The sequence below is a fragment of the Ambystoma mexicanum genome, chromosome 6p (assembly GCF_040938575.1).
Source record: "Ambystoma mexicanum isolate Mex_15411 chromosome 6p, UKY_AmexF1_1, whole genome shotgun sequence".
Taxonomy (NCBI): Eukaryota; Metazoa; Chordata; class Amphibia; order Caudata; family Ambystomatidae; genus Ambystoma; species Ambystoma mexicanum.
Window position 1 is genome coordinate 121,549,998 of NC_090935.1, and position 26,587 is coordinate 121,576,584.

The window sequence follows — 26,587 nt, forward strand, 5'->3', positions numbered from 1 at the left end:
TAGTCTTCGACAGATTCTCCTTCATGTTGGCATCTCATGCCAAAGTGGTATCTTCCTAACACTGTGCTAGTTTTAGCTTCAAAATGTTTATCAAGTTTCATTAAGGCAATGTCAAAGTCATTAGCTCCTTCCTCAATGTTCAATTCACTAACATCAGGTAAAGTGTCATATATCCTCTGCCCTTCATAGCCCAAAAGATGCATTAACATGGCAACTTTACGGTCAACAGACATGCCATTACCAGATGTGGCCTTCACATAATGGAGAAAACCCTTTTTTCAGGGTGCCTATTTTATTCTCGGTGGGCCTGGAGAGGGCATGAATACTTGAGGACCCGGAAATCCAGACAGGGCCATTTTCCTGACTAAGCAATGACAACAACCTTGGCCAAAACACAAAAGCAGTCCAGACCAGATACCAGTTATGTACACAATTTGGAGTGACCAAACGTTTTGCACCACTACTTAGCAGCCCTCGCCAAATGAGAGATCCGAACCTTCCAACAGAGGCAGTTTATGGCCACTTCTGATGAATGCAGTACATAACAAAATTCCAGCATAAAGTCATGCGAGTTAATTCCTCAGATATTTGTCCATCCAGTTTTACCATGCACTATATGAATTGTGAGGTTCCGGTTCCTCACCTGGGGTTTTGCTGATGTTACCTGCTGGATTGCCTTCCCACACGGGGCCCTAGACAAGGTCTCATAGCATAACTCGAGCAAATCATGGGAAGAACGCTAATTTGTACTCTTCAACGTCACAGCCACGTTCATTGCAGCAACTCAGAAATCATGTGATGGCGCGTAACGTGATATGAGAAAAGAAGAAACACTAATACTTAATCCGCAGCACCACAGCCGCGTTCATTTCAGCATGGAACCAATCACTTGATCCGTAACATGAAGAGGGAAGAGCCCGTTACGTTTCACGTTGGGCACTTGTTCCAGAGGGGGCAGGACTTGCTCCGCTCTCCCTTCACTTCCAGCTTGGATCGCCACTGCCTCCAGGCAGCTCCCCCTCGCAGGCGCTTGCAGCCGCTCCCACTGGCACTGCTGGGAGCGCTCAGCTCGCCGCTGTCGCTATTGGAGCGGCGGCGGACTCTCCCGTGACCGTCGCCTGGTAACTCCCAGGTAAAGCAGCACCGTGAGGGCGATGCACAGCCACCAGAGCTGATTCCCACAGCGGGTACTCCGGCTGACAGCTACACATGCCGGGCACACGGCAGACTCCAACGGTCATACCAGGCTGTATTGTGTGCGGCGGTGGGGCCGCAGGACCAGGCGGCGCCGGCACTCCTCACCTCCTGGATATCGTGGGCACTCCTCAACTCCCAGTTATTGGCGAATGCTCCATCCACAGAGCGGCCCGTACCTCGACGGTTGGGGGTCTCGATCCTCAGTCCTGCGTCGCTGTCAGATGGGTTCCATTCCTAATCCCATCCTCGTTGCCATTGTGAAATGAAGAAGCGACCAGGTAAGTGTAAAACAGCTTTATTGTCTTATTTCCATGTAGCATAGTATGAGACCACCAACCCAGGCAGCATCCAGGTTTCAACTGACACAAGTCAAGAAATAACAGTGTGATGCAATGGCATTCTGAAAGCTGTGACATGAGAGAAATCCATTATAGAACAACAGAGTGTCATTGCAATCACTAACATGGGCTGCAGATGTTACCACAGCAACCAAGAATACATTTACATGCAGAACCAATATACAACAATTTTCCTGCCCCCAAAAGCCCCGAGCACGCTCCCACCTGCCATCTGCTGCTGCCTGCCTGCTGCCCACGTGCCCTGCTATTTGCTGCCTGCACGTCAGCCAGGGGTGCAGTTGCTGTGACCACCCCTGCTGGAACCGAAGACTCCCGACTGGGATACCATCGCTCCACAGCCCAGCCCCAGGACCCAGTTGCCCACCCACACCTGCCTCTGGGGTTGCCTTGTCGGGCACAACACCATCTGGCACCACTAGCAACCCCCAACCAGAAAGGCAGAGGGCCACCAGTTTCAGTGCCAGGGAAGTTGGTGTCCTGGTGGAGCAAGTCCTGGGGCAGTATGATGCCCTCTTTGGAAGTTTGCGCGCCGACAATGAAGGACGGACCAGGATCTGGATGGACATTGTGACTGCCCTCAACGAGGAGGGGGTGGCAGTCTGCGACATCAAACATGTCCGGAAGCGCTGGGAGGACTTCAGGTTCCGGATCCTCGACAAGGCCCAGCGACTCTTGAAGGCAGCGGATGACAAGGGGCGCCGGGGCCAGCTGTCAGACCACCAAATGAGGGTACTGGAACGCACACGCCCAGCACTCCACGCCCAGGTCCTTGATTGGCAGACCTGTCTGGAGTTGAGCGGTAAGTGTACATGCATACTGATTGGACGTTGTGTGTGTTGTGGTGTGCCAGTAGTGTGCAGGTTACACATGTGTTTTTGTAGGGCCATGTATGGATGTGTATGTACAGGGGTGTGAGGCTGACACATGTGAGTCCTCTCATGTGTGAGACACATGGATGGTGTATGTGTTGGTAAGCATGCAGGCCAAATGCAGGTGTGGGAGCACACAAGTTTGCATTACTGTGTATGTACATTGGCATGGTTGTGGTGTCACAGATGGATGGTGGTTCCAGCTGCATGTACCTGCACTGTGTACATGTGCATGTGTGTGTATTTGACAAGTGTGCAACCGTGATGCAACATGGATGCATGTGGCACTGACATGTAGAAGGCTGAATGCCAGATGTGACATGGATGGCGATCTCATCACTGTGACAGTTGGTGGACGTGTACACATGCATGTAAGTGTGGTGGCGTGTGTGCATGTTTTGTGCACTCCCCATGTTTCATGTGACGTTAGGCTCACCTTTGGATGCTCATGCTGTTGTATGTGTATGGATGGTGCTGCCTGGTGCAATATTGCTGTGGAATTGCTCATGTGTGTGAGTAGAAATGACATGTGTGTTGGGGAGTGTGATGCCATGTCTGAAGTTTGACACTGCCACTCATGTACAACTGTCATGTGTGTATCAGTCCATTGTTCAGTGCCCTGATGCCTGTGTTTTATCTCTCCCTGTCTGCAGCGTCAACTGATGAAGAGGGCGGAGAGGGTGCTGTGGAGCAAAGCGGCAGGGATCGCACCACCAGCCGGAGACGCAAGGCCCGGCTCCCCTCCCAGATTGTCATCTCGTCGGGGAGTGAGGAGTCTGGTGCTGCATCCCAGGCCGCAGCTGCCGAGGGTAGGTCCAAGAGGCGGAGGTCGGAGGTTGACTCCTCGACCTCCACAGGGTCTGACGGAGGAAGATGGCACGGAGTCATCCAGGTTGGTGGGGGGTTTGGTGGAGGAGGAAGCCGCAGAAGGGACACACATGGGGTCTGGAGGTGGGGATTCCACTGGTGCTAGTGGTGCAGTGCAGGGGCAGGGACAGGAAGCAGCACAGGCCGCTGCAGTGGTGCATGTGTGTAATCCTGTCCCTGATCCTGTGACTGTATCATCTGGCACTAGCAGGGATGCCTACGTCCAGACCCGTTTTCAGGGAGGGGATGAGCGCACAACAACTGGCCTTCCTCTCCCTGTGGACGTGGCTATCCGGGACCGTGTTGAGCCTGTCCTGGCTGGGATAGCGTTGCGTCAACGGGGCATGCAAGGTGACCTGCAGTCTTTTCGTGAACAGACTGCACGTCATGTTGGATGCCTCTTTGACCCTGTTGACCTACTGGGACGGGTCACCAGCGCTGGATTCCTCTGTGTGTTGGACCTTCTTGCGACCCCCTCCTCACCTGAACCCCCTACGCACCAGTCATCCTCCATGCCATCTTCCCACCCATGTATCACCTGGGTACCCTGTGGAGCTGCCTCTGACCCAGCGGCCAGGCTGGTAGAGGACACATCCCTGCCACAGTGGGGAGTCGGACGTCCAGCAGGGTTGGCCACCACGACAACTGCACCCCAGCCAGAGGAGGACATGCAGGTATCAAGAGCCAGGGCGCAGGCACAGGCACAGCAGCAGCAGCAACAAGGTGGGATCAATGATGGCTCGGGGCCTTCAACATCGGAGGGGCAGGCATCGGCCAGAGGGCAGGAGGACCCAGGATTGGAAGTGTCTTCCGTGTGGCAGCGGTTGGGCCAGGCCATAGGTGTGGAGCGGCGGCGGGCGGAAGAAGCACGGCTCACAATGGTCAGGGCGGAGAACTCCATGCGGAGGGCACTGAGGCGGGCCGAGAGCCTCGAGGCAATTCGCAGGGAGTTGGAGTCCAACATGTCATCATCCCTGCAAACCCTCGGGCCATGGAAGAGGACCACCTCCAGGACATTGAGCCGGAGTTCGATGATGCCCTGGCCCGGGACATCGAAAAGTGAGCCATTGGACTAGCCCGCCGCCATTGTAAATAGTTTTTAGTGTTAGGTTTAATTTTCGTTTAACTTTGATTTGGCGTGATTGGACTATGCCCCAAACATTTGTATATAGTTTTTTTCTTAGGTAGTTTCTTAGGTAGGTTTCATTTCTTTAGTTGGTCTCATGGACCCTTGACTATGGATTGTACATAGTTGGACATTGGATTTATTGGAATTTTTATTTGGATTTGACCATAGATTTATGGATTTTTCTTATTGACATTGGATTGTACATAGTTGGACAATGGATTATTTTGAACTTTTTCTTTGGATTTCATCATAAATTAATGGATTTTTCTTTTTACGTTTCCTTTGGATTTGCTTTGTTGGAGGGAGAGTTTGGACTATTTTTCTTTTGTATTTCTTTGGATTTGTTATACTTTTCATTTACTCATCTTTTGCACATGCTTTTCATGTCATGTTTGCTATTTTGTTATGCTTTCATTTCATTGCTTTTTTTTGTCCATAATACATTTTGATATTTTACTTCTGTGTGTGTAATTTGCTCATTGGGTTCATGCGTGTGAAAATGTTGGTTTACACAATCACAGACAACCAGTCATTGATGGGGTGGCGTGCTGTGGTATTTTGGTGTAGAAGTGGGCCATGATTGTGCATCTTTATGTCATGTAGGGGGGACATGAGTGGGGGCCTGCTGGCAGGTGCCTCTCACTGCTGGGGGGTGGGGGTGCTGGGGACATGAATGGGGGCCTGCTGGCAGGTGCCCCTCACTGCTGGGGGGGTGGGGGTGCAAGGGGCCATGCGTGGGGGCCTGCTGGCACAGGCCCCTCACTGCTGGGGGGTGGGGGTGCAAGGGGACATGAGTGGGGGCCTGCTGGCAGGTTCCCCTCACTGCTGGGGGTGGGGGTGCTGGGGGACATGAGTGGGGGCCTGCTGGCAGGTGCCCCTCACTGCTGGGGGGGTGGGGGTGCAAGGGGCCATGCGTGGGGGCCTGCTGGCACAGGCCCCTCACTGCTGGGGGGGTGGGGGTGCAAGGGGCCATGCGTGGGGGTCTGCTGGCACAGGCCCCTCACTGCTGGGGGGTGGGGGTGCAAGGGGACATGAGTGGGGGCCTGCTGGCAGGTTCCCCTCACTGCTGGGGGTGGGGGTGCTGGGGGACATGAGTGGGGGCCTGCTGGCAGGTGCCTCTCACTGCTGGGGGGTGGGGGTGTAGGGGGACATGAGAGGGGGCCTGCTGGCAGGTGCCCCTCACTGCTGGGGGGTGGGGGTGCAGAGGGACATGAGTGGGGGCCTGCTGGCAGGTGCCTGTTAGGCGGAAACCTGTGAAGTTCCCTAGGGACCACTGCAAAAGATTTAGGACTACATGTGTTTGGCAGTAAACCCACTTGGTAGCAGTCTGTACCACACAGATTCACTTGGTAGCTGTGGCTGAGCAGTCAGACTTCCCTCAAGAAGAGTTAAGCAGTATGTGGAGTATACAATATAGGGCAATACTTCACAGTAAGACAAGCAAACACGCAACGAGGCTCAGTGTACAGATATTAAGGTATTTATTTATAAAGGAACATCTATGGAAAACACTATGGCACTATCAGGGCAAACACTTCAATCACAATTACTCTACGAAGAAGAAACAATCAAACCCCCTAACAATATTTCGACAAGTCTAGGTTCTACCGGCATCACTTATTTGCAGACAGAGGTGTATGCCTCAACCTAGATGGCACTCTAATATCAGTTAGGACGGGAGAGAAAAATAAGCAGGTTACCAAATCAACACAGTTCAATACTTCACGGGAAAAATGCAAGGCAAGAAGACAAGAGCCACAATAGATCATAAAGTTCAGAGGCCAGGCCCACTCGGAGAGAGGCAAGGCGATATGTCCCAAAAAGTCTCTTTGTGGAAATGCGTTCGAGTCTGTGTAGCAAATTGTTATTGGAAGATTGAACCAGTTCAGAACTATACGTGAGAAAAAGCTTGGAGGTGACCCAACGGAACGGAGAGGATTAAGACACCTCACTCGATCTGATCGAAAGGGAAGCCAGGCGGACACAGTACCTTGTTTGTGGAGGGCAGCTCCGGCGGGGGCAGTTGTTCCTGGTGGTGGAAGCACGTCGGGTCTTTGCCAAGAGTAGAGATGATCTCGTCGTCGAAGAAAAGTGAAGTCCGGTGCACCACCAGGGAAGAGACCAGCCGCGGAATGCTCCATCACAAGGCACCACCTTTTAGTCGTGGTACAGGGGTAGTGGCTATCCGGTTGCCGAGGTGCTCTGCACGGGCAATTCGACCACTGCGTCCTGAGGCGAAGAAAAAGCAAAGGGGACTGGTTGTTCCCACCAGTCAGGGGAAGAGACTCTCCGGCAGGGAGATCTCATCTGTCGTCGGGAAGTGGTGAGTCGGTTCCGCAGGGCTCCACCGGAGGTGTCATCGTGCAGGTCGGCTCAGCGTTACCCTCGTCGGATTCTTAGGTCCTGTGGCGACTTCTGAAGATCCAGTCCCAAAAGCCCTGCTTTTATGCAGAAAAACCCCATTCATTCAGCCTAGCTGTCAATCAACACACGCTAAGTGGTGAGCGGGGAGGCTCACCACTTGGGACAATCACACCAGAGTGCGAATGGAGTTGGCAAGGCAACTCAGTCCAGGGTGCCTAAACCCCCTCCTACACCCCTGTGGTAACCTAGACAGAATGGCACCACTTTGGAGGGTCTCTGTACAGAAGCCCGCCAAAAATGGAACAAAGGGCTCAACCTTTGGTTTAAGAGTCACAGAGACGAACACAGACGCCCTTTTAAAAACCGGGTTCTGGCAGAAAATACCACCCGATAGACTTATTTAAGATAAGTAAGCCAGTGGTATGTTAGAGATTAACGAGAAAAAGTATTAATCTCCAACAATGGGAAGAATCCCATAGGGTTATATTTGGGTCGAATATAACAAGTAGTTTCCACTGCCACCAGCCAAAACTCAACGAGGGGGGACGGGACAGCGCCCCCTCGAATACAAGATCCAGGAGTAATCGAATTACCGCTACTAGTACGTCCACAATAGGATGGTTTGTTCTAGTTCTGTTAGTAAATTTAGGTCTAGTAAAGCCAATAGTGACTTTACATGCCCGGGGAGACAGTAGTCAGTCCCCGGGTATGGAGTCTATGATGGAGGTCTGCTAGGACGCCCCAGTGCTATAGCACGGAGGGAGCGGTGTAACACACATAGAAAAACATATGAGACCCTATGGAGTAAAAGACCCCATAGCCCATCGAACACATTGACAGTTCAAGGAATTACACACATTCATGTCCAAGAGTGGGAGAAAAAGAGTCTCACTCTTGGCAGTGTGGAAAAAAACAAACTCCAGAAATCCAGCAAAGCTGCTGGGGGACTCACTAGGTTAGGAAATTCAGCCTAAATAGAGAATCCTCCCTAACACTCGCCCCCCCCAGACTAAGGGACAGGAGGATTTAATCCACTCCTGGATGAATCTCATACCTCTAGTCGATGACATACATCCTAGAGAGACCATCAACATTTTGGTGGTGACATCCTGACCTGTGCTCAATGGTGAAATCAAACCCTTGGAGGCAGATCGACCATCTCAATAGTTTTGGGTTTTCCCCTTTCATTTGCATTAACCATCTCAAGGGTTGGTGGTCAGTCTGAATGACAAAAGTAGAACCATACAAGTACGGCCTAAACTTCTTGAGAGCCCACACGATAGCAAAGCAATCTCTTTCGATTGTTGGCCACCTTGTTTCAGGATCCTTCAGTTTGCGGCTGATGAAGCAAACGGGGCGCTCCCTACCTTTCCCATCCAGTTGACTGAGTACGGCACCTATTCCTACATTTGAAGCATCTGTCTACACAATGAAGCGTTGGCGGTAATCAGGAGCTCTGAGTAGTGGGGCTTGGCAAAGAGCCTTTTTCAGGTTTTCAAAAGCCTGATTGCACTCCTCGTTCCATTTAACCTTTTTAGGAAATTTGGGCGAGGAGATGACATTCAGGGGAGAAGCTATGGTCCCATAGTTCTCTATGAAATTCCTATAATACCCAGTGAGGCCTAGGAAGTCTCTCACTTGGGTTTGAGTAGTAGGTGTTGTCCAATTTTGCACAGCTTCAATCTTACTGAGCAAAGGCCTTATTTCTCCACCTCCTACCTCATGTCCAAGATAGACTACCTTACTCGGTCCAATTTGGCATTTACTCGCCTTTATGGTCAGATTGGCTCGTCCAAGAGCCTGCAAAACATCTCTCAGGTGAGTTACATGTTCTTCCCAGGAATTGCTGAACACTGCAATGTCATCCAAGTATGCCATGCAGAAGTCCTCCATCCCATTCAGAACCTGGTTTACCATCCGTTGAAACGTAGCAGGTGCATTCTTCAGTCTGAAAGGCATTACCTTAAACTGGTATAAGCCAACGGGGGTAGAAAATGCAGTTTTCTCCTTGACATGGTCTGTCAGGGCTATTTGCCAATAGCCAGACGTCAAGTCAAATGTGCTGAGGAACTTGGCGGCGCCAAGTTTATCCACCAACTCATCTTTTCTTGGTAAAGGGTGGGCATCAGTCTTGGTGACTGCATTTAGAGCTCTATAATCCACGCAGAAACTAAGCTCTTTAGACCCGGCCTTTGGTACTAACACAACTGGGCTAGACCATGGACTAGTAGAGGGCTCTATTACCCCGAGATCAAGCATCTTGTTGACCTCACCTTTGATGTCGGTTTGTACGTTTTCTGACATTCTGTATCCTCTGCTTTTGACTGGCAGACAGTCACCAGTGAGTATGTCGTGCTGGCCCCAATGGGTCAAGCCTGGCGAAAGCGAGAACAGAGAGGCAAACTGATTCAACATAGATTTGCACTCTTCTTGTTGCTCGGGTGTCAGATTGGAGGAGAGATTTACTTCTTCAATTTTTTCGTCTAAAGGTAAGCCTCTGAGGAGATCCGGCAGAGCTTCACTCTCTTCTTCTTCCTCGGATGATGCTAGAAGCAACGCTCCTACATCGGGTCTTGAGACATATGCTTTGAGTCGGTTGGTGTGAAAGACTGTCGGAACCTCCTTGGGATTGCCCAAGTCCACCAGATAGTTAACCTCTCCGAGTTTACCCACAACTCTGAAGGGTCCCATCCATTTATCTTGCAAGGCCCTCTGCCTTGTTGGGATCATAACGAGAACGAGCTGGTCTTGAGTGAACTCAACCATGTTAGCCTTTTGATCGTGTCAGTGCTTGACCAATGCTTATCCAGCTTTCAAGTTATCGCTTGCTTCCGTCATCATGTGCGACATTCTCCTCCGGAGACCTATCACGTAGTCAGTCACTCTGACTGGCTTGGGGGAAGGAGCACTCTCCAACCCCTCCTTAATCAGGGCCAATGGACCTCTGACGGGATGACCGTAAAGAAGCTCGAAGGGAGAGTAACCTACCCCCTCCTGAGGGACTTCTCTATAAGCAAAGAGAAGGCATGGCAGTAGAAGGTCCCACTTACGCTTAAGGGGTTCTTCTAAAGCACCTATCATGCTCTTCATGGTTCGGTTGAACCGTTCTACCAACCCATTGGTTTGTGGGTGGTAAGCTGTTGATAACTTGTAAGTAACTCCACAGGTTTTCCACATGGCCTTCATGTAGTGGGATATAAAGTTTGACCCCCTGTCAGAGATTACTTCCTTAGGAAACCCGACCCTAGTAAAAATACCAACGAGGGCCTTAGTCACAGCCGGAGCTGTTACAGTCCTCATAGGAATTGCCTCAGGATACCTAGTATCATGGTCTACTACAACAAGTATAAACCTGTTGCCTGAGAAGAATGGATGATCAAGGGGACCAACAATGTCAATCCCTACTCTCCCAAATGGGACTCCCACAACTGGGAGAGGCACTGAAGGTGCCACATTCTTGGAGCCAACCTTACCAGAGGTCTGGCAGGTGTGGCAGCTCCTGCAGTGTTTTTCTACTTCGGCCCCCATCTTTGGCCAATAGAAGTAGAGAGAGAGCCTTTCCTTAGTCTTCTTGAAACTCAAGTGACCAGCCAAAGGAATCTCGTGGGCTAACTGCAAGAACTGTGGTCTGTTCTGTTGGGGTACTACAAGTCGTTTGTAGTCTCCAGGTGCAGACTTGGTCGGTTCACTGTAGAAGAGGCCATCTTCCCAGTGCAACCTATATTTCCCAGACTCTTGCCATTCAGCCTGAGCTTCTGCCTGGTGGCGAAGACCTTCCAGAGTTGGACATTCTCTCTGTCCCTTACTGAAGTCTGCACTGCTGGGTCCACCTTCCACCAGTAAAGACTGCAGCTCAGGATGGTCAACAGGATCCAGATCTCCAACGAGTTCCTGGCCTTCCATTAGCTCTTCCTCAGAGTCTAATTCTACCACACAGGGTTGTACCTCCCTCTCAGCCTCAGCTGGAGGTGGAGTTACGGGTGTAACTTTGGACAACCGCAGGGAAGTCCGTGTTGGCTGCACTGAAATGCTGGCTGCTGGTTTCGGGATAGAAGTCTTAGATTTCCCTTTCGCTTCTGATTTCTTGGAGACAGCTGCCGACAATTCCAGTGGAGCAGGAGTAATTTCTTTCTTCATCATCTCCTGGGGAGTACCGCGCATGGTCCTCTCTCTTGCGGGTCTGGTTAGCTCCTGTAACCGTTTACTTGGAGGTCTGGGGGTATGTGATACAACTCCGAGAGTTTTCAAATCGTTACCAACAGTACGCGTCCTGGTACCTCACTCTGTATGCTGACAGGTATCTTCACAGTCATGTCGTTACACTCGATGAGAACTGGTAATTGGGGAAGCATCTGCACAGGCCCTCCAGCTAACTTGGTGAGGCGTTTGGGTGCCTTAGCAACATCCTCAGCCTGAAAAAACAATTTATCCACCACAGTTATGCTGGCCCCAGTGTCCCTAATGGCAGGAGTCTCCTGACCATTCACCTGGACACTGTCCTTATAATACTCTTTAGTATTATCGGGGATAGAATTATAGACATCTAAATTCTGTTGTTCCCACAACCCCAGAGATACTAAAGAAACGCTGGCTGAGACTCCAATGGGTTCGTCAGCTAGCAATAGAAAGTTTCCACTTGCCATTTGGACTTCCTCCTCGGGAGTGAAGGCTAAGGAGACAAGCTGGACCCCTGAAGGTTTACCCTTACATCTGGGATCTCCTTCCACGTGGTCAGTCGAGCCACAAACAAAGCATTTACCGAATGCTTTTTGGAATGGTGGCTTGTTCTGACCTTCTTCCGGTTTGGCACCAGAAGACACATTATTCTGCTGTGGTTTTCCCGGTGGCTTACCCTTCTGGTTTTGTTTGGGGCCCTCTTTGGAATTTGAGTTATTCGAATTCTCTTTTGAGTCTTGTTTAGGCTGTTTTCCCTCATCCTTTTTCTGAGTTGCCCCAGAATCCTTATGAGTAGCCCTGTTGGCAACCCACAAGTCAGCAGCCTTAGATAGCGTCCGGGAATCCAATTCCTTCGAATCAGCCAGGTGCTGTCTGAGCTCAGGAGAACAGGCATCATAAATAGACTCCAACATAAAAAGATTCCTCATACCCTCATAAGTGTTCACTTTGTAACCCTAATCCATCCCTCTAAGTTTTTCAACCCTTCACTCACCCAGGTAACCCAAGGGGTACCATCATGCTTTTTGAGGGTTCTAAACCTCTTAAGATACTGGGAAGGGGTCTTCCTGAATCTAGCTATCAAAGCTAGTTTCACACTTTCGTAATCTGTCTTATCCGCCTCCCCAAATTCCATTACCACATCAGTCGCAACAGGAGGGAGCCCTGGGAACGACCAGGGAAGTAAATCATTCCCGGTGATGTCCTGGAGCCCATGATTGTAAACAGTTTTAACCAATCCAACACATCCAATCTCGGTTCATACATACCCACTAATTCCTTCGGCATCCGGGGTCTTTTGGGACTGGAGCTCCTAGAGGAACCAGAGGAGAGAGAAGCATTTTCTATAGACAACGTTTTCAACTCTAACTCGTGATTACGTTCTATTTCCCTGAGTCTTAACTCAGCTTGCTTCTGCTCAGCCTGGGCATTCATCCGTCTTAACTTGAGCTCTTGGTTTCGTTCAGATTGAGCCAAGGAACGTTTGTATTCTAATTCGAGCTTCATTTTTTCAAGTTCAAAATAAGCAGGGTTACATGTGGGACCTGGTATGGGCCCCGTAGGCACAGCTGGTAAGGCAGGTAGAGGAGCAGGGGAGACAGGTTTGTCAGCCTCTTCATCGCTATCATCAGAATTACGATTTAGATCAACACCATCACTGTTTTCTACATTTGCTGGAGAAATTGGTTTCTCTGAACCAGTACCCAGACTTTGGTTCGCCAGCAATCTCTCTATTAGTTCTAACTTCTTGCCCCTTACAGAAAGATTCTCTTGCCTACAGAGAGCTCGCAGACTCTCAGTATTTTCACCCGACAAGGATTCTTGACTGTAAGTTTCCATCGTAGACAAGTTTTTGAAAGTTGCTTTTTAGTGCTAAGCTTCGTGGTTAGTTATCCTAAAGTGTCGAAAAGCACTCTAAACTGTATACTCGATACAAATCTCACCGCTGTACACCAGTGTAAGGCGGAAACCTGTGCAGTTCCCTCTGGGACCACTGCAAAAGATTTAGGACTACAGGTGTTTGGCAGTAAACCCACTTGGTAGCAGTCTGTACCACACAGATTCACTTGGTAGCTGTGGCTGAGCAGTCAGACTTCCCTCAAGAAGAGTTAAGCAGTATGTGGAGTATACAATATAGGGCAATTCTTCACAATAAGACAAGCAAACACGCAACGAGGCTCAGTGTACAGATATTAAGGTATTTATTTATAACGGAACATCTATGGAAAACACTATGGCACTATCACGGCAAACACTTCAATCACAATTACTCTACGAAGAAGAAACGATCAAACCCCCTAACAATATTTCGACAAGTCTAGGTTCTACCGGCATCACTTATTTGCAGACAGGGGTGTATGCCTCAACCTAGATGGCACTCTAATATCAGTTAGGATGGGAGAGAAAAATAAGCAGGTTATGAAATCAACACAGTTCAATACTTCACGGGAAAAATGCAAGGCAAGAAGACAAGAGCCACAATAGATCATAAAGTTCAGAGGCCAGGCCCACTCGGAGAGAGGCCAGGCGATATGTCCCAAAAAGTCTCTTTGCGGAAATGCGTTCGAGTCTGTGTAGCAAATTGTTATTAGAAGATTGAACCAGTTCAGAACTATACGTGAGAAAAAGCTTGGAGGTGACCCAACGGAACGGAGAGGATTAAGACACCTCACTCGATCCGATCGAAAGGGAAGCCAGGCGGACAGGGTACCTTGTTTGTGGAGGGCAGCTCCGGCGGGGGCAGTTGTTCCTGGCGGTGGAAGCACGTCGGGTCTTTGCCAAGAGTAGAGATGATCTCGTCGTCGAAGAAAAGTGAAGTCCGGTGCACCACCAGGGAAAAGACCAGCCGCGGAATGCTCCATCACAAGGCACCACCTTTTGGTCGTGGTACAGGGGTAGTGGCTATCCGGTTGCCGAGGTGCTCTGCACGGGCAATTCGACCACTGCGTCCTGAGGCGAAGAAAAAGCAAAGGGGACTGGTTGTTCCCACCAGGCAGGGGAAGAGACTCTCCGGCAGGGAGATCTCATCTGTCGTCGGGAAGTGGTGAGTCGGTTCCGCAGGGCTCCACCGGAGGTGTCATCGTGCAGGTCGGCTCAGCGTTACCCTCGTCAGATTCTTAGGTCCTGTGGCGACTTCTGAAGATCCAGTCCCAAAATCCCTGCTTTTATGCAGAAAAACCCCATTCATTCAGCCTAGCTGTCAATCAACACACGCTAAGTGGTGAGCGGGGAGGCTCACCACTTGGGCCAATTACACCAGAGTGCGACTGGAGTTGGCAAGGCAACTCAGTCCAGGGTGCCTAAACCCCCTCCCTCACCCCTGTGGTAACCCAGACAGAATGGCACCACTTTGGAGGGTCTCTGTACAGAAGCCCGCCAAAAGTGGAATAAAGGGCTCAACCTTTGGTTTAAGAGTCACAGAGACAAACACAGACGCCATTTTAAAAACCGAGTTCTGGCAGAAGATACCACCCGATAGACTTATTTAAGATAAGTAAGCCAGTGGTATGTTAGAGATTAACGAGAAAAAGTATTAATCTCCAACAATGGGAAGAATCCCATAGGGTTATATTCGGGGTCGAATATAACAAGTAGTTTCCACTGCCACCAGCCAAAACTCGACGAGGGGGGACGGGACAGCGCCCCCTCGAATAACAGATCCAGGAGTAATCAAATTACCCCTACTAGTACATCCACAATATGATGGTTTGTTCTAGTTCTGTTTGTAAATTTAGGTCTAGTAAAGCCAATGGTGACTTTACATGCCCAGGGAGACAGTAGTCAGTCCCCGGGTATGGAGTCTATGATGGAGGTCTGCTAGGACGCCCCAGTCCTACGGCACGGAGGGTGCAGTGTAACACACATAGAAAAACATATGAGACCTTATGGAGTAAAAGACCCCATAGCCCATCGAACACATTGACAGTTCAAGGAATTACACACATTCATGTCCAAGAGTGGGAGAAAAAGAGTCTCACTCTTGGCAGGGTGGAAAAAAACAAACTCCAGAAATCCAGCAAAGCTGCTGTGGGACTCACTAGGTTAGGAAATTCAGCCGAAACAGAGCATTCTCCCTAACAGTGCCCCTCACTGCTGGGGTGTGGGGGTGCTGTGGGACAGCAGTGGGGGCCTGCTGGCAGGTGCCCCTCACGCCTGGGTGTGCAGGGGGACATGACTGGGGGCCTGCTGGCAGGTGCCCCTCACTGCTGGGGAGTGGAGGTGCAGGGGGACATGAGTGGGGGCCTGCTGGCAGGTGCCCTTCCCTGCTGGGGGGTGCGGGTGCAGGGGGACATGAGTGGGTGCCTGCTGGCAGGTGCCCCTCACTGCTGGGGCGTGGGAGTGCAGGGGGACATGAGTGGGGGCCTGCTGGCAGGTGCCCCTCACTGTTGGGGGTGGGGGTGCAGGGGGACATGAGTTGGTGATCACTAGTGCAAGGTGACATGTAGCTTGGCTGGGGGGCATGCCCATGGTGGATGGGCTGCCTGCGGGACATGACCAGGGGTGCAGGGTATTCCCCTGTGGTGTGAGCTACCTGCAGGGGCTGTGGAGGGGCTAGAGGGCACACCTGGGAGGAGTTACACTGCCAATTCACGAGTGGGACTCCCCGCGCACCCCCCGAATACACGTACCCCGCTCACACTGGGCCCATTGCGTGTGAATCTCCCCGCGAACCCTTGAAATACACGTACCCCACTTGCACAGGCCCAATCGCGTGTGAAACTTCCCGCGCACCCCAGTAATACACGTACCCCAGTCGCACTGGGCCCATCGCATGTGAAACTTCCCGCGCACCCCACTGGATACACGTACCCCGCTCGCACAGGGCCAATCGCGTGTGAATCTCCCCGCAAACCCCCAAAATACACGTACCCCTCTCGCACAGGGCAAATCGCGTGTGAATCTCCCCGCGAACCACCGAAATACACGTACCCTGCTTGCATAGGGACAATCGTGTGTGAAACTTCCCGCGCACCCCAGTTATACATGTACCCCGCCCGCACTGGGCCCATCGCGTGTGAAAGTTCCCACGCACCCCACTGGATACACGTACTCCGCTCGCACAAGGCCAATCGCTTGTGAATCTCCCGCGAACACCCGAAATACACGTACCCCGCTTGCACAGGGCAAATCGCGTGTGAATCTCCCCGCAAATCCCGGAAATACATGTACCCAGCTTGCACTGGGACAATCGCGTGTGAAACTCCCCGCAAACCTCAGTGATACACATACCCCGCTCGCACAGTGCCAATCGCGTGTCAAACTCCCCGCGCAGGGGTGTACATGTATTCGGAGGGCTGCGCGGGGAGTTTTACAGGCGTTTTCGTGTTTGGTGGGTTGTATGCTGGTCCAATAGCATGTGCGCAATGTATGGGATTTGTGCGCTGTCCATGGAGCACGGGGAGGGGTTGGAGGCATAACTGGCACTGCTGCATGGTTGTTGAAACCACTCTGCGCCATGGATGGTTTTGGATGTTTAAATCCATGAATACGCTGTGCGCGGAAATGGATTTTAGCGCACGCGGCTGGCGCAGACTGTCGCATGCAAACTGTGCGCCAGCCGCATGCGCCACTTGTGCGCTGGATTCTATGAATTACCCCCTTAGTCTTTTCATTTCTAAAAAAGACTCTCTGCTTCAAAGCACCATCGCAGATAAAGCTATACTTTTAGTGGAAGAAGGCACTCCTTCCCCATCAAGTATTTTTAAAACTATGGAACGGAATAACCTAAATCATGTTCCGGAGATTAAGTCAACACTTCATGCTCAAGTTGTTTCTCATTCAGTCCAATTTCCTCCAGTGATTTTATCACTTCAGCTTGATACAATTACTTTTTCTCTATGGGAAAATTTATATTTCTTAACAAATCTTCTGCACCATTTCCAGTCTGGGATGGAGGGGGGCGTAACAAACATTTGTTTGGAAAATATCAGCCAAATCCATCATCCAAGTTTCAAGGTATTATCAATAGAATTTTTGGATTTCCTATTGCTCATGTCACTCACCTTAACTATAGTGACGTAACCATTGCACTATAGTAACTGTATATCTGCATAATTATATCCAGCGCTTTCTGTTGCTAAATGCCAAAACTATTACATTCACAGTGACACACTTAATGTTTTGTAATTTGTGGATCAAAACTGAATATAAATATGACCAGAATATTGTTGAAATTAATGAGGCGATATGCCCCAAGTCGGTCAGGCTGACCTTGAAGGTAACAGACCCCACCATAGTTAAAGGTCCGACTGTAGCAGCGTCCCTTGATGAGAGGGGGCGGTGCCATTGCCAACAGATTTGGCATGCGGTTGAGATAATACTACTAAAATACTCATAATTTAACAAGCTCCGGATGAAGAGAGAGTGAGTCATCTAGCATAATACTAAAGACCTGACTGTTGCACAGAGATAGGACAGGGTCTGAGAGAAGAGGGAGAATTGAGAGTTACATAGGATAGCAGGAAAACAGAAAACAATAGTTTTTGTTTTGTCTGAATTAAGCCTAATAGAGCTACAATGCACCCAACACAATATAGTAGATATAGATTATTACAATTGCGAAGCTGTGGCTCCTAGGTCTTCATCTAACCTTACACAAATCTACTTTTTAACAAAGTGCAATAATACATTGCTCAAATCTTGTAATTGGTCTTCCGGCCTATCAACTTCTTCCTTTTGGTCTATTCCTCTCTTGGCTTTACACTCTACATTACTTATCTTTTAAATCATGTCTTCTTTTTTACTTTTTTATATCATTTGCTAATGTCATCATGGTCTGGCACCTCCTTATCTCTCTTCTCTTCTCTCATTCTATTACCCCAATGTACTCTTTGCTCGCAGTCTCTCTTTCTTCTATCTGCTCCTCTCCCTCCATGTGCGTCCCCTCATTTTTGCTCCTTTACTTTACTTGCTCCAAATCACTGGAATGATCACCCGCTTGCTCTCTCTTTATCTCCTCTATCCCTTTTCAAATGTCGCCTTAAATATGATCTTCTGTCTGGTTCTTTTGTTCAGGTGGCATTCTTCATAATTCTGTACTGTATTGTTCTTCTGTACAGCGCTTAAGCTTCAAGCTCTATAGAAATGTAATACAAATACAATAATTCCCTGGAAGGTACTGGGGATGCTACTAATCTTGTTCTATAATAATACAAATACAATGCTAAAAAAAACAAAGAAAAACATCTTGAAAAAAGCCAAAATCTCTAATTTGGAAATATAGAATAAACGAAAGAGCTGAACTATAAAAGAGGCAGCCAGAAGGCAGATGCAGACGGAGGAGTTTTGACACACAGCCGGGAACACTATTGTTGGGGGTGCGGATTGGGGATGGGGGTTCGCTTGGAGAGACTACAGCAGTAATAAACATTCCTAAATTTAAGGATGTGCTTTGAAAAAGTTCATATAGTATTGATGAAAGTAGGGTAGTACTTTGGTGAACCAGTTGTGCTAAAAACATAAAAATACACAACTTTTATTTTGAATTATATGATATATTTGTTTTCATTATTTGGTTTTATTATATGTATATTGCAATAGACAACTGTTAGATCATTTGAAATGCAACAACAGTCAATATTTTCACCTTATCTATTTTTATTTTCAAGATTTGCACACCTTTTTCCTGAACCATTAATAACACTATTCAATCTCTTGTGACTGTTGAGGTAATGGTTTAGCTGTGTCAGCATATGCTGGCTGATCTGGTTAATTTATTAGAGGCAGCTACTCGGAAAGGTTGAAAAGAAGCCAGGACAGCAACATTGGGATGTATTGCACCAACATCGCACTTGGCCAAGTGCAATATTGAACAGCTTTTGCAACAGGACAACAATTGTGTTATTGTACATAATTCCTCTTTCAATGCATTTCTGTACCAGGCCAATGTATGCTGTAGTAGTAATAGCAAAGAGTATTAACACTTACGACAAGTTTGCACTGGCACAACACCTCATTGAAATATAATTTTTTTATTTTTTGCACTAAGCTAGCTTTTACCCCATATTTTAGGGCATTGTAATTCTGGGGGATTTTGAATGATGAGAAATTATTAATACCGGGGTGCATTGCAAATGAAGCATATAATCATGTATTACCAAGTGTTCTGTCTGAATATGTGGCAGAGGGACTGTGTGACATCATTAATTAAAGATGTCTGCCGCAGCAATTTATGAATCAGAATTTGATCTGTAACTCCTTTTAGAGTGATCCTTTGAAATATTTTCTAAGGACCTTTTTTGTTCACCATAAAAACGGAATAAAGAAGGACTGTATCTCTACTTGTTTAGAAATTTCTGATCGCAGTTTGTTTCTCATGATTTCTAACATGTATTTCCTTCAATTCTTTTACAGGTTCTGGTAGTTGGCAAGAATCATTTGAAAATTATTTAAGAGCAGTTGAAGCGTGAAATGTAATTCTACCAGTAAAATAACTTTTTGCAAAATGTTGCTACCTCCAGTTATCGAAAGTCATTTAAAAGTCGAACTTCCACCATCAGCCAAAAAACGAAAAAGGATAACAAACTTGTCCTGGTGTATCATATGTCAACAAAGAAAGAAATAATCCCTGGTTAATCCAAAATGTTACAAAAATATTTTTGGAGTGTATTAAGAAGAAAGATGAGTGGAACAATAATGAATACTTGAACATAAGTCTACGATTAGGCAATTTGAAGAACTGAAAAATGAAAAAGCATCATGGCATTTGGATTGCTACCAGCAATGTACTCATGAGGCAAACATGGATCGAAGCAACAGATTGTACGGAGAGCAGTCACGTGAGCCAAAACCATCTATTTCCAGCCATGAAGAAGAGGAAGATGTAGAACTAAGCAACACTACATGATCAAAAATACCAATCTACAACAGAAATAAATGAAAAAGAAAATTCAAATATAGTTGATAGCAACAGATTTAGCAGGCACCCGTTTAAAGAGAGCAGTACAACTGTCTAACAATGACACATTGAATTTTCACCTTAGTGATTGTGCAGATCCTGGAGACCTACATGCAAGGGAAATTGCATATCACACGCTATGTTGGAAAACATGTGTAGTGCATTTCTTACCACACAAGCCTACACTAAGTGAAAATATGCAGCCCAATTCACTGTTTTATGAAGCAACAAATGTTGAATTTGTATCTTCAATCAGTGATTGTCTTCTTGAAGGCAATGTAACAACAATGGGGTAAATGTAAAAGCTTTACAGGAAAATTGCAGCTAAAAATTGATTTAAAGAAGGACAGATGAAAACGTCAAATCAAATTAAAAAAGTCATAAAAGAAGAGCTTGAATGTATTGGCATTATTTTTTAGGAATTCCCAAAAGTGTAAATGAACCACAAAGAGGCTCATGGGAAGTAACAGCTTATGTTTCACTATCTCATGCAGAGGATGAATTTGAGGATATTAAGAAAAATATGAGAACCCTTCTTGAAGTAGCTACGATTTTACCAAGAGCCGTACTAACTTGGGCAAAATGGAAATTCAATGGAAGTTTTGAAGACGTGAATTTGGCAGATTTAGTTACTAAGATGTGTTCTTTTTTACAAGTACCGTCAAGGACAGATGGAAATGAAAAGTAATTCAGTAAAGTAAGATACCACTGTAATGTGCAGAGCTCATCAATTGTCACCGATGTTTATATATCAAATACTGTCACCACGACAAGATTCCTACTCAAGCACTTCTACCACACGGCATACCCACAAAATGCCCTTGCGAGTGGCAGTTGGTCTCACAATGCACAAAGCTACCAACAGCAAATCCATCATTCAATTTCTGCATAGCATGGGAGCTTTTACAGGTAAAGCCAGAGTCCTTCAGTTTCAGACAAAGATAGCCACACAGGTAAAACAACACATGTATGAATGTTGAGGATCAAAGTTCCCTCAGAGTTGGTCAGAGACAGATTTGTCCAGTCCAACAAGCCAAACAAACACGCAAACACAGGTCATGTTCATGAAGAAGTTGGAGAAAATAACACTGTTGTCACCTCAATTGTAACATAGGATATTGGCCTTTACAAGCATGTTTTAAAATTAACTATGGCTAAAAATGGCTTGTCAAATAACTGGATGCTTAGACCAGGTGAGCTACATATAATAATGGCGATGCTTCGAGCTATGGGTTCTTTCTTGGAAGGTACAGGGATTGAGGCCACCTTAACTGTACTTTGTGATGTAAATGCCGTGTAAAACATTCTTGGGAAGTGCGTAAGGAGAACAGTTGGAACACATGCCATTAAGGCTTGCACTTTTCTAATGCATAATCAATGAATTCTACAAAGAGCATGCTGAAATCAAGGAAATGATGGAACCTGAGCTTAAGAAGTAACTTAGTAGTTTACATGTGCATGATTCCCAAGAAATAAAATCAGTCCATAATTACGTTGTGATAGGTCTGACAAAGTTGAATGTGAAGGACAAAATGGAAGAATTTGAGGCTAGGAAATCTCAAGAAAAAACAGCACTCAGTTTTGCTCTTCAGTACATTCAGATGGTGGACACAATGATTTTGTTTATCAAATCTGTCCAAACTGAAAACCGGGATTTACACCTTCTATCACTTAAAGAGTGTGTTAAGTACTTTTTTGACCTCAATTTGATGAACGCCAAAAGTGTTTTAGCATGGTACCTAGCAGAAATGAAACAGTTGAAAGCAAACACCCTGACTTTTGGAGTGATTTTCAGAAAGGCAATTCGGTAGTAAGCAAGGCAAAAGTACTATTTTGTGCTTATGGTTCAGATGAAGCTCTGGAACATCTCAACAGGGCAATGTACGTACTTGGTGGTGTGGTTAATATTACCCAAATTAAACAGATTCTATCACAATTCTTTTTAACCTCTCCTGAGCTGTGAAGGCTGTCTACATGAGAAAAAGAAATTGTTAGAATCACAGCTTACGAATGGTCGAAACAGCAACACGCCAAAATGAAGATGCTCAACAGATCTACACCTCGATCATGATATTGACTATTCCTGTGAATGATGATCGAAAATAACTCATCAACATCTCGACAAAGGAAGCTTTTGATTAAAATATTCAGAAGGACACATCAAGAATGTCAGAAAAATGTTGCCAAATGCACAGCAGCTTTAAAAAACACCAGATTGAAACAGACAGTTGTAGCCTGTGGACACCAGTGAAGAAAGAGAGGCTTCAGCTTTGTTCATGTGCACACAAAGTTGTTAAGAGAAAAGTATCAGACAACATGGTGGAGTTGAAGGCAGATCATTTTTTGTTCACACGTTTGCTGATTGCTTCACAGAGCCAAACTGGCATTGATCTACAGGAAAGCTTGAGTAATTGCAAATTCTCTGCAGTTTCTCAGTCCGCGCCTCTGCACTCGACCTTGCATTACTGCACTCGGAATACATGCCATGAGAGTGGCACCCACTCTGCACTTAACCCTGGCCCCTGCTGGACTGGGCGCACTTGCCCCCTTTCCGCTTCCCTTGCACTTCTGTCTGTGCACGTGTATGACGTTGAATGTACTAGGCTTAGCATGTTTGTCTGTCCTGTCCTCTTCTATCTCCCCTACCTAGCTGGTTGTGCCTGCATGCATAGGCGCATTGATGTCCAAACTTTTTAGTCGTGTATGTTACCCTCAAGCTACCCCACCCTTTTTCCACTACTCTTTGTCATGCACTTATACTAGTAGAAATGCCCCAACCTAGTATGCTAGTTACTGCTGTTAGATCATTCGGAATCTGCAAGGCCTAAGAATGACAATGATATCCCTGTGTTCCCTTCCCACCTCAAAGCTATTTGAAGCACTTCACTTGTGTATAAGAACTTTACAAATAAACAATTACAATTACAATGTTCAACTTAGATGGTACAATGAATTTAGCTGCAAACAAAAGCAAGCTGATGAAGATTTTAGAAGAGGTCTCTTCATTTGTTACTGAGGACAGATTATCTGGACTAGAGCAAACATATTCAGCAGCTGTCCTTGATTGAACGGCAGAAACCATCATATGTGATGACATGCCATGACATTACAATTGAATTCAACAAGAAAATAGAATTGTATCTGCTCAAGTATAACATAACAAGCATATTTGTAATGCACACGTTCACCCCAAACGGGGCATCTTGATGCTAATAACAGATGTTTATTGTTACCCAACTTAATGGTAGTCATTTTATTGACCTCAGAAGGATGAAGGGCTGAGTGGATCTGCCGGGATTCAAATCTCTCACCATGAGGTCAAACACAGGTCCTTGTGGTGGATACATTAGTCCACTGAGCCACAGACCCGGATGATGCAACTCATTTAGTATTTGATACCTACCTAGAAAATTCACTTGATCACCATGCGAAGGAAAAGAGCAAGAAAAGCAACACCTGTTGAGTACAAAATATCTGATTCTACAAACCTTGAAACATTTTCCATGAGAACCCTCTTATTGCATTCTAAAACTAACAATGAGTTAACAGCTTACATTTCAAATAAGGTAATTCTGCTTGCACAGAGGATAATAAGACTCCTAGCAGCCAGTTGGAGAAATTAAGCCAAGTCATCAGATGGAAATGAAGTTGGAGACATTGAAAGCACAAATGAGGAGGCAGACACACAAATAATTCTTCACTCCCTTTATATATCGCATCGTCATGCTACTACCCTCCAAATTCTTTCACCTGATACCCTGTGGTGGTAAACATGTTTTACCATCTGACAGCATGTTTGTCACAGGCATTGGAACTAATAGAAGAATTATAGTTCTCAAATATGTGACCCAGGATGAATCATACAGCTCGTACGGTGTGCATGTGTCAAAGTATGGTGTGCTGTGCATTGCAAATGCTGAGCTCAGTCACTTGGGTGCACAGAACTGTATAAGTGTGGTGGTGACAAAGAGTTCTGTGATAACGTCAGTTTTGTAGTAGATGAACATGAACTGTGGGACTCAGAAGATGACCTGTAAAATCTTAATTTCTCTATTCAAAAGTAAATAGCTATTGTAGTTTTAATAAATAGTATATTTAATTGAGAAATATTGAACATTATTTCAAACATTCTAATTTAGTGAGCATAAAGTTGAAGATGTGCGATGAAGAAGCGATTAAATATGAGGCTATATCTCGGTAAAAGATATGAATATCATCTTTATATGAACTTTCCTAATCCTTTTATCATGTTTAACAAAAAGCATGCTTAGCACAATTTCCATAGAACCACTCTAAAAGCAGTTACATCACAAAAACTAAATTAGTACCTGTAACAGCAGCCATCTTGGAATAATGACGTCACACAAGCCTTCTCCCACAAATTCAGACAAAACATGTTATAGTGCATGATTGTATACTACATTAGCAATACATTCTGAGTAGGCATCCCTTCCCTTCATTCAAAATCCCCATGACTAGGTTATTGTGACAGAAGCCCCTCAGCTAAAACCTTGTATTAAGGAATTGGGCATTCTCAGGGTCTGGGTAAATCAAATAGGGACATTAGAATATATATGACAATACAGCATATAAAGCAGGATTGCCTTAATGTCTAAATACCAGAGCAAAATGAGGAAAGTTATTACAGAAGCGAAGGCAAGTTTTACCATCCGTTGATATTTCTAGCTTACGATCAGTTAAACCACCTTTTTAATATGGTTATAGAATGTATTAAATCTGTACCTCAAACAAACACTATGGCCCTCATTACGACCCTGGCGTTGGACCATGGTGCTAATAGCTAATAGCACCATGGTCCATGCCGGTAACTTACCGACTCTGCCATGGCGGAATGGGGAATTACCGCCCCATTCCGAGGTTGGCGGGGCGGTATTTCCCCATGCCGCCATGGCCCTTCCCCATTCCCATTTTTGCCCCATAGGGCTCAATGGGAATGGGGAAGGCGCTAAGTACGGTGCCGCAAATTGCGCCACCGTACTTAGCACCAAGGTCCCTTTGCGGGTTGGTTTTTAACGCCTGCAAAAAAGCAGGTGTTAAAGTCTCCAACCCGCAAAGGGACCTCGTAATCAGGCGTTAAGGGTTTAACGCCACTGCCACCTTTTACGGCCCCCTTAAACTCTTAACGCCTGGGTTGTAATGAGGGCCTATTACTTTTGTTGATAACCAAAACAAGTTGCAACAATCATTTTCTGGACTGCGCTTGAGGTCAATAATGAGATGCACCAGGTATAAGAAAAGTTGACATTGGCATTGCCTGATGATGGTAGGGATGGCCTGTGCTGACAGAGGGAGTAAACACATGTTAGTGTATGCCTACCTGATGTCTGTGCAGGAGTTCCGACCCTGGGTCCACCTGGTCCGAACTGGCCCAAACAGGAATTGTCCTTTTCTTCGACTGCCCTTGGCTTTGGATGCCCTGGCGAGAGATGCCGTTGATCTAAGTTAAGAGCAGGAAGGAAGAGTCAGGGCTATGAAGGTGGGCTGGGCTTAGGCAGGTGACCTAGATCCACTTGCCCCTACCCCCCATCTGTAACGGAATAGAGGCCAGAGGGCTGCTTAATTAGTGAAAAAGTGTGGCAACCAGGAAGGCACCAGTTGGGCAGGGCTTAGGCCAGGTGACCTAGATCCACATGCACTTGCTACTGATCTGCAAAGGAAAAGAGGCTGGAATATTTTGGCTATTGAGGGGTGTGTGAATGGGGTAGAGGTGCTAATGGCGATTTTGTTGATCAACATTTGTGTCCCACGTGATGTTTCAGACCCTGATTGTATACAGGAGTGTATTGATTGTATATTTATAAGTTGGATGTCTACTCCGGGTGACTCATTTGTTTTAAGAAGGGGGGACTTGCTGGATGTAGAAATTCTGAACAGTCTGCTAAATAAAGGAATGTAAAAGGGATCAGCAACATGGTTAAAAAGTGTTGGAACTTAAAAGGTGCCCAATGGATGACATTTTTCAAAGAGTGGGATTTATGAATAACCATATGAGATTGCCCAGGACACAACAGGTAGTAAAAAGACATCCACATTAGATTACTTAATTGGAAGTAATGTTTGTGCTGAGTTTTTGGAGACTCTTGGGTTATATGACACAGTTTACGGTGACCAGTTCATAATTGTACTAACTCTAATGATGCGGGACATCCCCCCTAGGGTTAGGATTAGGGGAGTGGAAGGAGTTGGAGCCAACCTTGGAGGTAATTCTATGTGCTGGACTTCTGTGAAGTCAACCAAAATAATAAGGCAGATTTATGACCACGAGTTGAAATACTTCCGCCAGTTTACGGGGAATGAGCTGGTATGGTGCCTTAAGCATTTCACAGTCACTGTGGACAGTTGGGCAGTGGACTATCCAATCATCTCAGCAAAACATGTTCATGCATTTGACATAGAGATTCGGGATTCCAAGCACAAGATGAGAAGACATATTAGGAGAATTAAAGGCTCTGCAGGTCTGATGGGCGCTAACGAATTTGAGACTAGAAACATTAAGCAAGCATATAGATCCTGGTTGAAGCAACATCAGCTTTCAGAAAAAAACTCTACATTGGCAGCAGATGTTTGCATCCCTTTGCAGCAGAAAACCTAGGCCAATACGGCATATGCTCTCGGATTCTAAGGGTGATAGAAGACTGCATACAAACAATCTCATTAGTGAGCAGAAGTGGCTTGATCATCTAAAAGAACCAATGAGGATCCCCACCAT

The 26,587-nt window shown here is 46.7% G+C and overlaps 1 long non-coding RNA gene across 1 annotated transcript in view; it reads left to right on the forward strand.

Moving 5' to 3' along the window:
• The window catches only part of LOC138511270 (uncharacterized), a 188,253-nt gene extending 165,159 nt beyond the window's left edge, over positions 1 to 23,094 (forward strand). Inside the window, exon 2 of the long non-coding RNA XR_011280596.1 lies at positions 19,314 to 23,094. This is a non-coding gene — a long non-coding RNA (uncharacterized lncRNA). The remainder of the gene's footprint in view (positions 1 to 19,313) is intronic.
• Positions 23,095 to 26,587: the final 3,493 nt, after the last annotated feature.